Raw genomic sequence first — 10201 nt, forward strand, 5'->3', positions numbered from 1 at the left:
TTTCAGTCTCACCAACATTGGCCCTCTGCGCTTGCTCTGCTACCTCACCTACTCCCTCACTCCAGGCAAATATCAAGTCGAAAAGAGAAATCCTCCAGCGAAGGCTCCCACTCAGAAGTGGCCAGGACTGAAAGCTGTTGCTGGCCTTCTCATCTCCTTGGCAGTCCTTTCACAGCACCAGTAACACCGGGTCTTTGCTCTTGCTCTCCCAGCTGTCGATCCCCATCACCTACTCCCTCACTCTAGGCAGAGAACAGGTCTCAGAGAAATCCTCTAGCTAGGGTTCCCACTGACAAATAGCCAGGACTGGAAGCTGTTGGTGGCCCTCTCCTTCTCTTGGCAGCCTCTTCACAACCGCATCAACACTGCCGCGCTGGGCTTGCTTTACCACCTCACCTATTCCCTCACTCTAGGTACAGACAAGGTGCAAAAAAGAAACCCTCCAGCAAAGGCTCTCACACAGAAAGTACTAATGGTAAAAGTTGTTGCTGGCTGTCACCTTTCCTTGGCAGCCTCTTAAGAGCCCCACAAATACTGAGGTTCTGTGCTTCCTCTATGACCTAACCATCACCCTTAAGCAGAGGGTGGCTCCAATACAGACAGCCACATGCTAGTTCTCCCACAGAGAAGTCAGGTCAGGGGCTGAGAAGGGGCTGCCAAGGGATGGTGAGGGTCACCAGCAGCTTTAATTCCCGATGTACTGGTTTTGGCTGGGATAGAGTTAAATTTCTTCATAGTGCCTTGTATGGGGCTACGTTTCAGATTTGTGCTGAAAATAGTGTTGATACTCTGATGTTTTAGTTACTGCTGTGCTTACACAGTGCCAAAGCCTTTTCTACTTCTCACACTGCCCCGCCAACAAGTAGGTTAGAGGTGCAAAAAAAAAAAAAAGAAAAAGCTGGGAGGGGACAGTGCTGGGATAGCTGATCCCAACATCCCAACTGGCCAAAGGGATATTCCATATCATTTGATACCATCCTCAGCAATGGCCAGGGGAGGTTTGCAGGGGGGGCATTGCTCGGGGACTGGCTGGGCATCCGACTGTTTGTGGTGAGCAATTTTTTTCATTTGCATAATTCGTCTTTCTTGGGGTTTATTTTCCTCTCTCTCTTTGTAATTTTTTTTCTGTTCTCCTTACAATATTTTAAAAATTTTTATTTCTTTTCTATTTTTAAACTTTTAAAATCTCAACTCACAAGTTTCTTTCTCACTTTTACCCTTCCTTCTCTCCCTGCATCCCACCGATGGTGGGCGGAGAGTGAGCGAGTGCATGTGTCATGCTTAGTTACAGGCCAGGGTTAAACCTCGACAGTACTTTTGGTGCTCAACTTGGGTCTTGATGGGTTTGACATAATAATAGATTTGACCAAAGCATATTAGAAGTAATTTATATCTGTTAACAGCTGCTGCTCACCATATTGATTCATCTGTTTTCCCTATTAGTTTATCTGATCTGTGCTGTGCTCCGCTCCTTTTTTTGCTCTACGTGTTAAAAACTGGTTTTGGCTTTCAGTTTACTGTGCTCTGTAGTGCTCACTGATGTTTTTCCTGGGAGATTTATTATTAAAACACTGGCCTTGAGCTTAATCTGCTATTTGGGCTCTCTACTGAAACCATTTCTGTACTTCTGGTACCAGCTCATGGAGTCAATTAACAATTATACTTCTTCCTGTGAGAGGTTTTTTTTGTGGAGAAAATACAGAATGGCACCTTCACCACCTTCTTCTGTGATGTTTCCTCCCTTATTACAATAACTCTTCAGTAACTTGGGTATTCAAATCCTTGGGTATTCAAAATACTTCTATTGGTATTTGTTAGGAATATTATTTCTGCTTTTTCTAAGGTTAACAAGCTATCGACAAATATGACGGCAGTATGGTTATGGGTGGCATGGCATGTAGGAGAATATGGACAAGTATCTAGAAATCTTCTTACCTCGGATGGTTTGGAACCTCATGCCTGAACCAGTGCCAGATTCTGATGAAGTGCTAGAATGTTAAAAAAAAAAAAAAAAAAAAAAAAGATGCCCTGGCTATTCCAAAGAGGCACAACTTATCACACGGTGCTGGGGCCTGGCCTGCACCTACTGTTCAATACTATTCAGCAACCTCAAGGAGAAGAGAGGTTCCCTGGATATGAAAACATACCAACTGACATTATGGCTAAACCTAAGACTCAGCTGTCAACTATATCAGTCACCCCTATCATAGAAACAATGCAAGCGGAAGTCTACTCATTTAATAAGGGATGAAGAAGCTTTTCCTAAGAAGGACAAGGAGAGACAATGAGAAGAGGCAGTCTGTTCTGTAGCAGAGCAGTCACAAGAACAGGAGGAAGAAGGGATTGAAATCATAAACAAGAAAGAAACTACCTGATCCCTACCCCTAAGTGAGCTGTGAGATAAGGGAAAAGATTTCACCCATCAACCAGGTGAGCAAATTCTCAACTGATTACTCCAATGTTGGGATATTGGGGCCAATAGTCAGGAATTAGAAGGTAAGAAAGCCCAGCAGCTGGGATCCATTACTAGGGATAAGGCCACTGACAAATGTATTGGAAAAGGGGCAGGAGTCCTCAGCCTTTGGTGGCGACTTCTGTCGAGTGTGAAGGACAGGTATCCCTTCAAGGAAGATCTTGCAAATTCCCAAAGCAATTGGACCACCATCCAGTATCTGAGGGAATTAGCCATGGTGGAGGTAATCTATAGCAACCTGGATGATGACCAGATGTCCAAAGACCTGGATGAAATCTGGTTCATGTAGTGAATGTTTATACGAAGCGCATTGACATCATACATCACCACCCTGGTGATAATGAGCTGGACAGACACAGAGGCACACCTATGGATGGATTGGCCAGACAGCTCCGAGAATATGAAGATAATCTCACTTCCTCCCTGTGGGCCTGGGTCTCAGCTGCGGAGAAACTGACCCAAAAATTGTCCCAGCAATCCCGGAGGATAGGTTTTCCTCACCCATACCGACCAATGTCTCAGCTATTAAGAGTCAGCCTTTTTCTGTTCAAGGGAGAGGGTACTGGTGGCATTTGCAATCCTGTGGTTCTATCTGTGTGACCAGGGGGAGGACATGAGGAAGTGGGATGGTGAACCTACCTGGAAACTAGAAGCTCAGGTACAGAAACTGTAAGAAAAAACAGCCAAAAGGAAAAATTACTGCTCCAGTGTCTGTTGGGCAGAGTAGAAGGGCAGATCGTACTTTTGACCCTGATGAAGCGACTTCTGGTTTGCAGTAACAAAAAATCAAGTAATGAATACTCTGACCAGGAATAGAGGGCTCCTGCCTTTGGCTGGGCGGAGGAAAGGGACAACAGGTTTTACTGGACTGTGTGGTTTCAATGGTCTGGCACATAAGTCCCATGGGAGTATAAAGCTCTAGTGCACACTGGTGCACGGTACACTCTAATACCATCAGATTACAAAGGAGCAAAATCCATCTGTATTTCTGGAGTGACAGGAGAATCCCAAGAACTGTCCCTGTTGGAGGCTGAGGTAAGCCTAACTGGGAATGAGTGGCACAAAGCATCCTATTGTGACTGGTCCGGAGGCTTTATGTATCCTTAGCATACCTCAGGAGAGGGTACTTCAAGAACCCAAAAGGGTACCAGGGGGCTTTTGGTATAGCTGCCTCGAGTATGGAAAAGATTAAACAGCTGTCTAGCTGGCCTGATCTCTCAGCAGATCCTTCTGTTGTAGAACTGCTGCATGTTAAAGAACAGCAGGTGCCAGTTGCTACCATTACAGTGCAATGGTGACAATATCCCATCAATAGAGACCTCCCCGCCTGGTTCCCATCCATTAGGTGATTCGGTGACTGGAGAGTCAAGGAGTGATCAGTAAGACTTGTTAACCCTTTAACAGTCCCATATGGCCAGTGCAAAAATCTAACGGAGAGTGGAGGCTAACAGTGAACTATTGTGGCCTGAATGGTCATGCTGCCGCTGGGTGCTGCCATACCAGACATGCTAGAACTCCACTATGAACTTGAGTCAAAAGTAGCCAAATGGTATGTGACGATTGATATCTCTACCCCAATTGCCCAGGAATGTTGGAAGTAATCATGGACTGGCCAGAAGGCAAAGATTTCGGAGTATCGACGGAGGAGGTGGTGACGCGTGCTGAAGAGGCCCCACTACCAGAAAATGAGAAGTCTTGTCGTCTTGTGGGAAAGCATGGAAGTGGAAAGCTGTATGGAGTCCTATAAGACAAGTTGTAGAAACTGCTGAAGGAGAAGGTGAATTGAGTCAGTTTGCAGAGGTGAAAGCCATCCAGCTGGCTTTAGACATTGCTGAAGAAAAATGGCCAGTATACTGATTCATGGATGGTGGCAAGTGCTGTGTGGGGGTGGCTACAGCAATGGGAGCAGAACAACTGGCAGTGCAGAGCTAAACCCATCTGGGCTGCTGCACTGTGGCAAGATATCGCTGCCTGGGTGGAGAACCTGGTTGTAAAAGTACGTCACATAGACGTTCACATACCCAAGTCGGGCCACTGAAGAACATCAAAACAACCTGCAGGTAGACCAGGCTGCTAGAACTGAAGTGGCTCAGGTGGATCTGGACTGGCAACATAAGGGTGAGCTAATTATGGGCCCATGACACATCAGGATACCTAGGAAGGGCTTGTGATCAAGGAGTGGGCTTGACCATTGATGCCATTGCACAGGTTATTCATGAATATAAAATGTGCGCCATAATCAAACAAGCCAAGCGGCTAAAGCTTTTCTGGTATAGGGGACGATGGCTGAAATATCAATAATATCAATCAATCAGATTGATGATATCACACATTCAAGCATTGGGATACAAATTTAGCAGAAGCTGCTTGGCTAGGAAACACTAGAGGGTCTGCTAGCTGACCCGTCCCTGTCCACTCAAAACCCTTGGGCACTGTGGAAGGAGATAAGGTCCCCACAGTAGATATAAGGAACTGGCTGGGAAAAACACTCTCGGTTATTCCTTCCTCAGGAAAAGACATGGGATTTTTTTTGCTCAAGGACCCAGGTGCACTTGGTGGGTAATGTGGAAGGATGGGGAAGTCCAGTGTGTACCTCAAGCTGATTCAATCCTAGGTGAAAATAATCCATTATTTGAGTTGTATGATGGCAATGTTACATGATGCTGTATGTCACCACTGCTATGGCCACCATATGTCAAAAGTATTATAGCAGGAACCTCTTGCTGCTAGCCAGGCTGGAAGGAAGAGGAGGAATTCATTGCAGTGTTAAACCTTATGGCCTAGTCCAAAGGGACCAGTGGTGAAGACTGTAATGGATATACCTTTAAATTTTTGTAACCCATGACTTGAGTTGTGTGTTATAGGAAGTACTACAGCAGAAACACCTAAACCAATGAAGAACGAACCTCACAAGAAGCAGTGCAAGTGCAGCAGTGACCCCTAATTGAGCTGTTTTTGGTGCCCAGTAACTGCACGCAGCGCACCACCTCTCCTATCCTGAGTGAATTCCATAACAGATGAAGCCCAAAGTCATAGACCGAATGAACTCAATGAACATTTTATGGATATGTAGGGACTTTTTACAAACACTTTATGGGGGAAATGTAGTTAATGAGGATGTATCATGATAGTGTGGGACCTGAACATGACGTAAACGATATGGAATAAGGGGTGGGGAATGTACTGGCTTTGACTGGGATAGAGTTAAATTTCTTCATAGTGCCTTGTATGGGGCTATGTTTCGGATTTGTGCTGAAAAGAATGTTGAAAACACTCTGATGTTTTTGTTACTGCTGAGTAGAGCTTACACAGTGTCAAGGCCTCCTCACACTGCCCCGCCAGCAAGTACGTTGGAGGTGCACAAAAAGTTGGGAGGGGACACTGTTGGGCCAGCTGACCCCGATTAGCCAAAGCGATACTCCATACCATATGGTGTCATGCTCAGCAATAAAACTGGTGGGAGGGGGTTGATGGGGGGAGCTGCTATTTGGGGACTGGCTGGGCATCAGTCCCTTGGTGGTGAGCAATTGTTTTCATTTGCATCACTTGTCTTTCTTGGGTTTTAATTTTCCCCTCTTTGTTTTTTTTTTTCCCTTCTCCTTACAATTCTTTTTAAAAAATTATTATTTCTTTTTAATTATTAAACTGTTTTATCTCAACCCATGAGTTTCTTTCTCACTTTTACCCTTCCTATTCTCCCTGAATCCCGCTGTGGTGGGGGAGCGAGCGAGCGGCTTTGTGGTGCCTAGTTGCCAGCTGGGGTTAAACCACACCACCTGGCCACACCTTTGTAGGAACCTTAGGTAGTGGGTGTCTGTTTTGGAGCTGGCTGAGGGGGTAGGTGAGGATTAGGTGGTAGAGCAAGCGCAGAGCCACAGCATTGGTGTGGCTGTGAAGGGCCTGCCAAGGGAAAGTAAGGGCCACCAACAGCTTTCAGTCCTGGCCAGTTCTGTGTGGGAACCCTGGGTGGTGGTATTCTGTTTTTACGCAGGGCTTTGATGAGGGTGAGGGTGTAGGTGGGGATTAAGTAGTAGAGCAACCGCAGATCACCAGTGTTCATAGGGCTGTTGAAGGGGCTGCCAAAGGAAGGTAAGGGCTGTTAACAGCTTTCAGTCCTGGCCACTTCTGCATTGGATCCATATCTGGTGAGTGTGTGTTTGGAACCTGGGCTCCGGTTGTAGGACTGGGACAAGGCTGCCAGGGGAAGGTGAGGGCTGCCAAAAGCTTTCAGTCTGGCTTTTTCTGTATGGGAGATATCACTGGCGGCTGTCAGTTTTTCTCGGTTCTTGCTAGAGGAAGGGTGTAGGTGAAGGTGAGGGTAAGGGGGTAGAGCATGTTCAGAGCTGCAGTGTTTGTGGGATGTGAAGGAGCTGTCACACAAAGGTGAGGGCTGCAAACAGCTTTATGTCTGGGCCACATCTGTCTGGGAGACGTGGCTGCTGGTAGAGAACAGTAGAAAGTGTAGGTGAGGCTTGAGTAGAAAGTGTATGTGAGATTCAGGTGGTAGAGCAGGCACAGAGCCCGTGTTTCTGCAGCTTTGAATGGGCTGCCAAGGGAAGGTGAGGGATGTCAAAAGCTTTCAGACCTGGCCACTTCTTTGTGGGAGTCATAGCTGGTGTGAGTCTGATTTGAATTTGTCCTCTGGCTATTGTAGGAGTTTTAAGTAAGGGTTTGGTTGCAGAGGAAGTGTAAAGACTCATTGTTCGTGGGGCTGTGAAGGGGCTTCCAAGGAAAGGTGAGGGCTGCAACAGTTTTCTGTCTTTGCCCCTTTTTGGCTGGGAGCCATTGCTGGCAAGGCTTTGTTCTGTAGGTGAGCTTAAAGAGGGTAAGGAAAAGGGTTTGTGTAAGGCTTAAGTGCAAGACAAACTGTGGAGCCCAAGTGTTAGCAGGGAATGTGAAAAGGCTGCTAAGATAAGGTGAGGGCTGCCAAAAGCTTTCAGTCCTGACCACTTCTGTGTGGGAGCCCTAGATGGCAAGTGTCTGTTTTGGACCTGGGCTCTGGCAAGGTCAAGGGGTAGGTGATCATTCTGGTGCTTGACATGGTGCAGAGCCCAAGTGTTTTGGGGCTGTGAGGGGAAGACTTTTTCCTGGGAGCCATAGCTATCAGAACTGTGTTTTTGACTTGAGCTCTGGCAAGGGCAAGGATCAGGAGGAAAATTAATGTTAGGGGTACGCAGAGGACAAATAATAGAGCCCCAATATTTGAGATGATTTGAAGCGGTTGCCAATGGATGGTGAGGGCTGCCAAATGCTTTCATTCCTGGGGACTTTTTCTTGGGAGTCATTGCTGGCAGGGCTCTGTTTTGGAGATGGGCTTAGGGTAGAGTTGGGTAGGGTAGGCTACAGCAGTGGCCAAGAATGAAATCTTTTGGCAGCTCTCAGCTTCCCTTGGCAGACCCTTTGCAGCCCCACCAACACTGCGGCTCTGTGCTTGCTCTATCCCACACCACGACCATAAACCTAGCCAGAGCTCAGCTTCAAAATGGACAGCTGCCAGCTAGGGCTCCCACATAGAAATGGCCAGGATGGAAAGCTTTTGGCAGCGGCCACCTTCACTTGGCAGCCCCTTCACCACCCCTCTAACTCTGGGGCTCTGCGGTGGCTCTACCATCTAACTCTCACCTAATCCCTCAGCCTTGCCCAGAAGCCAGCTCCAAAAGCAACACCCACCACCTAGCGCTCTGTACAGTAGCAGCCAGGACTGAAAGGTGTTGGCAGCCCTCACCTTCCCTTGGCAGCCCCTTCACAGTCAAACAAACACTGGGGCTCTGCATTTGCTCTTGCACGTAACCATCACCTACACCATGATCACAACCCTAGGCAGAGTACAGGTCCATCACAAACTCTGCCAGCAATGGCTCCCTAGAAAAAGTGGCCAGGTTTGAAAGCTTTGGCAGCCCTCACTTTCCTTTGGCAGTGTAAGGAACTGAAACATTTGTTGGTGAGTCCTGGCATTTGTCTCAAAGATTGCTTATCTAAGAAGAGCAGCTGCAAGGCCATGGAGGCCTCCGGTTTGCAGGGGCTGCACTCTGAGCTAGACTCCATGTTGTCTAGGAATGTTGCAACGTCCCGTTCCCATGGAAACTGCAGCCCTTGAACAGGAATAAAGGGGACTGACAAGATGACCCCCCAGTGCAATCGACCACCACCAACCCCAGAGAGATCGCCCACCGCGGACCCCGGAGCGACTGCTCACTACTAATGCACTAAAAGACTTGGACTCTGAGACGTCATGGATCCATGGTGGTGACTATTCTTGCAACTCTATCCCGAATGCTTGCTTGATTTCTACCTTTATTCTAATCTATCCTCTTGCTACTAACTTCTACTTTTGATAGTAGAAGTTGTTTAGGACACACAGTATCGCTACTAACTTTTACTTTTGATAATAAAAGTTGTTTAGGAAATAGGGCATTTGATACAGCATTTAACCTCATTTGTGTCTTAATCAATGTGATCCCTCACTCTTAGGATCACACTGAAACCTCCCCTGATATTGGATCAGGACAGGCAGCTCCTTTGCAGCCCCACAACTACTGAGGTTCTGCTCTCTCTTTTGCACCTATAGCTAATTCTCACCCTTGCCCTAACCCTTAACAGACCCCAGGTCCAACAGGGATGGGTTCCATGAAAAAATGCCCTATGACTCCCACACAGAAAGGGTCAGGACTGAAAGATTTTGACTGCCCTCATCCTCCCTTGGCTGTTCCTTCACAGTCCTACAAACACTGGGGCTCTGCTCTTTGTCCTGCAGCTATGGCTAAGGTTTATCCTTGCACTAACCCTAACTAGAACCCAGGTATAATGGGACGCCCCACACTCTATGGCTCTTAGGCAAAAGTGGCCAGGACTGGAAGATTTTGGCAGCCCTCACTTCACCTTGGCAGCTTTTTCGCCCCTGTGCCCCCCAACTGGGGCTCTGCTCTTTGTCTTGCACCTAACTCTAACCCTCTTCCTGACCTACCCTAAGCCCACAGCCAAAAGCGAACCTTGCCAGCAATGGCTCCCAGGAAAAAGGGGCCAGGACTGAAAGCTTTGGCAGCCCACCCCTTCCTTTTGCAGCCCCTTCAAGTCCCACAAACAATGGGGCTCTGTTCTTTGTCCTGCATCTATGTCTAAGCCTCACCTAACCCTAGCCAGACCCCAGGTCCAACAGGGACACTGCCACCTATGGCTCCCAAGAAAAAGTATCCAGGACTGAAAGCTTTTGGTAGCCCTCACTTTCCCTTGGTAGTCTTTTCACGGCTCCCCTACCGCTAGGGCTGCTATACACTTTGTCTTGCACTGAACCCTAACCATTTTCCTGACCCTCACCTTACCCTAAGCCCATGTCCAAAATAGAGCCTTGTCAGCAATGGCTGTCCGTCCTGCACCAGGTCTTAGCCATTCCAATATTCATCAGTTCCCAATATACTTGAAGAGGGAGGTGTATATTTAAGCATTTCTCAAGGAAGAAAGACTCCAGCACAATTTTTAATATGGTTGGAGACTCCATGACAGAAAAACAATTTTAAAAACTCTACAACTGACATACCAAAAGTATGCATATGTAACAAATAGTAAAATGAAAAATTATTCAATAATCCCTCCACAACCTCCCCATCTTTCCAGATTTTCATGGTATAGTTTGCTGTCCAAAACTCAGCTCCATGCTATTTCCTCATAATTGTCATTAAAGCATTCGAATAAAACAGTAAATTTTTTAAATTCCACAGCAGAAATCAGCAG

Source organism: Fulmarus glacialis, unplaced genomic scaffold (assembly GCF_000690835.1).
Source record: "Fulmarus glacialis isolate BGI_N327 unplaced genomic scaffold, ASM69083v1 scaffold3508, whole genome shotgun sequence".
NCBI classification, from domain to species: domain Eukaryota; kingdom Metazoa; phylum Chordata; class Aves; order Procellariiformes; family Procellariidae; genus Fulmarus; species Fulmarus glacialis.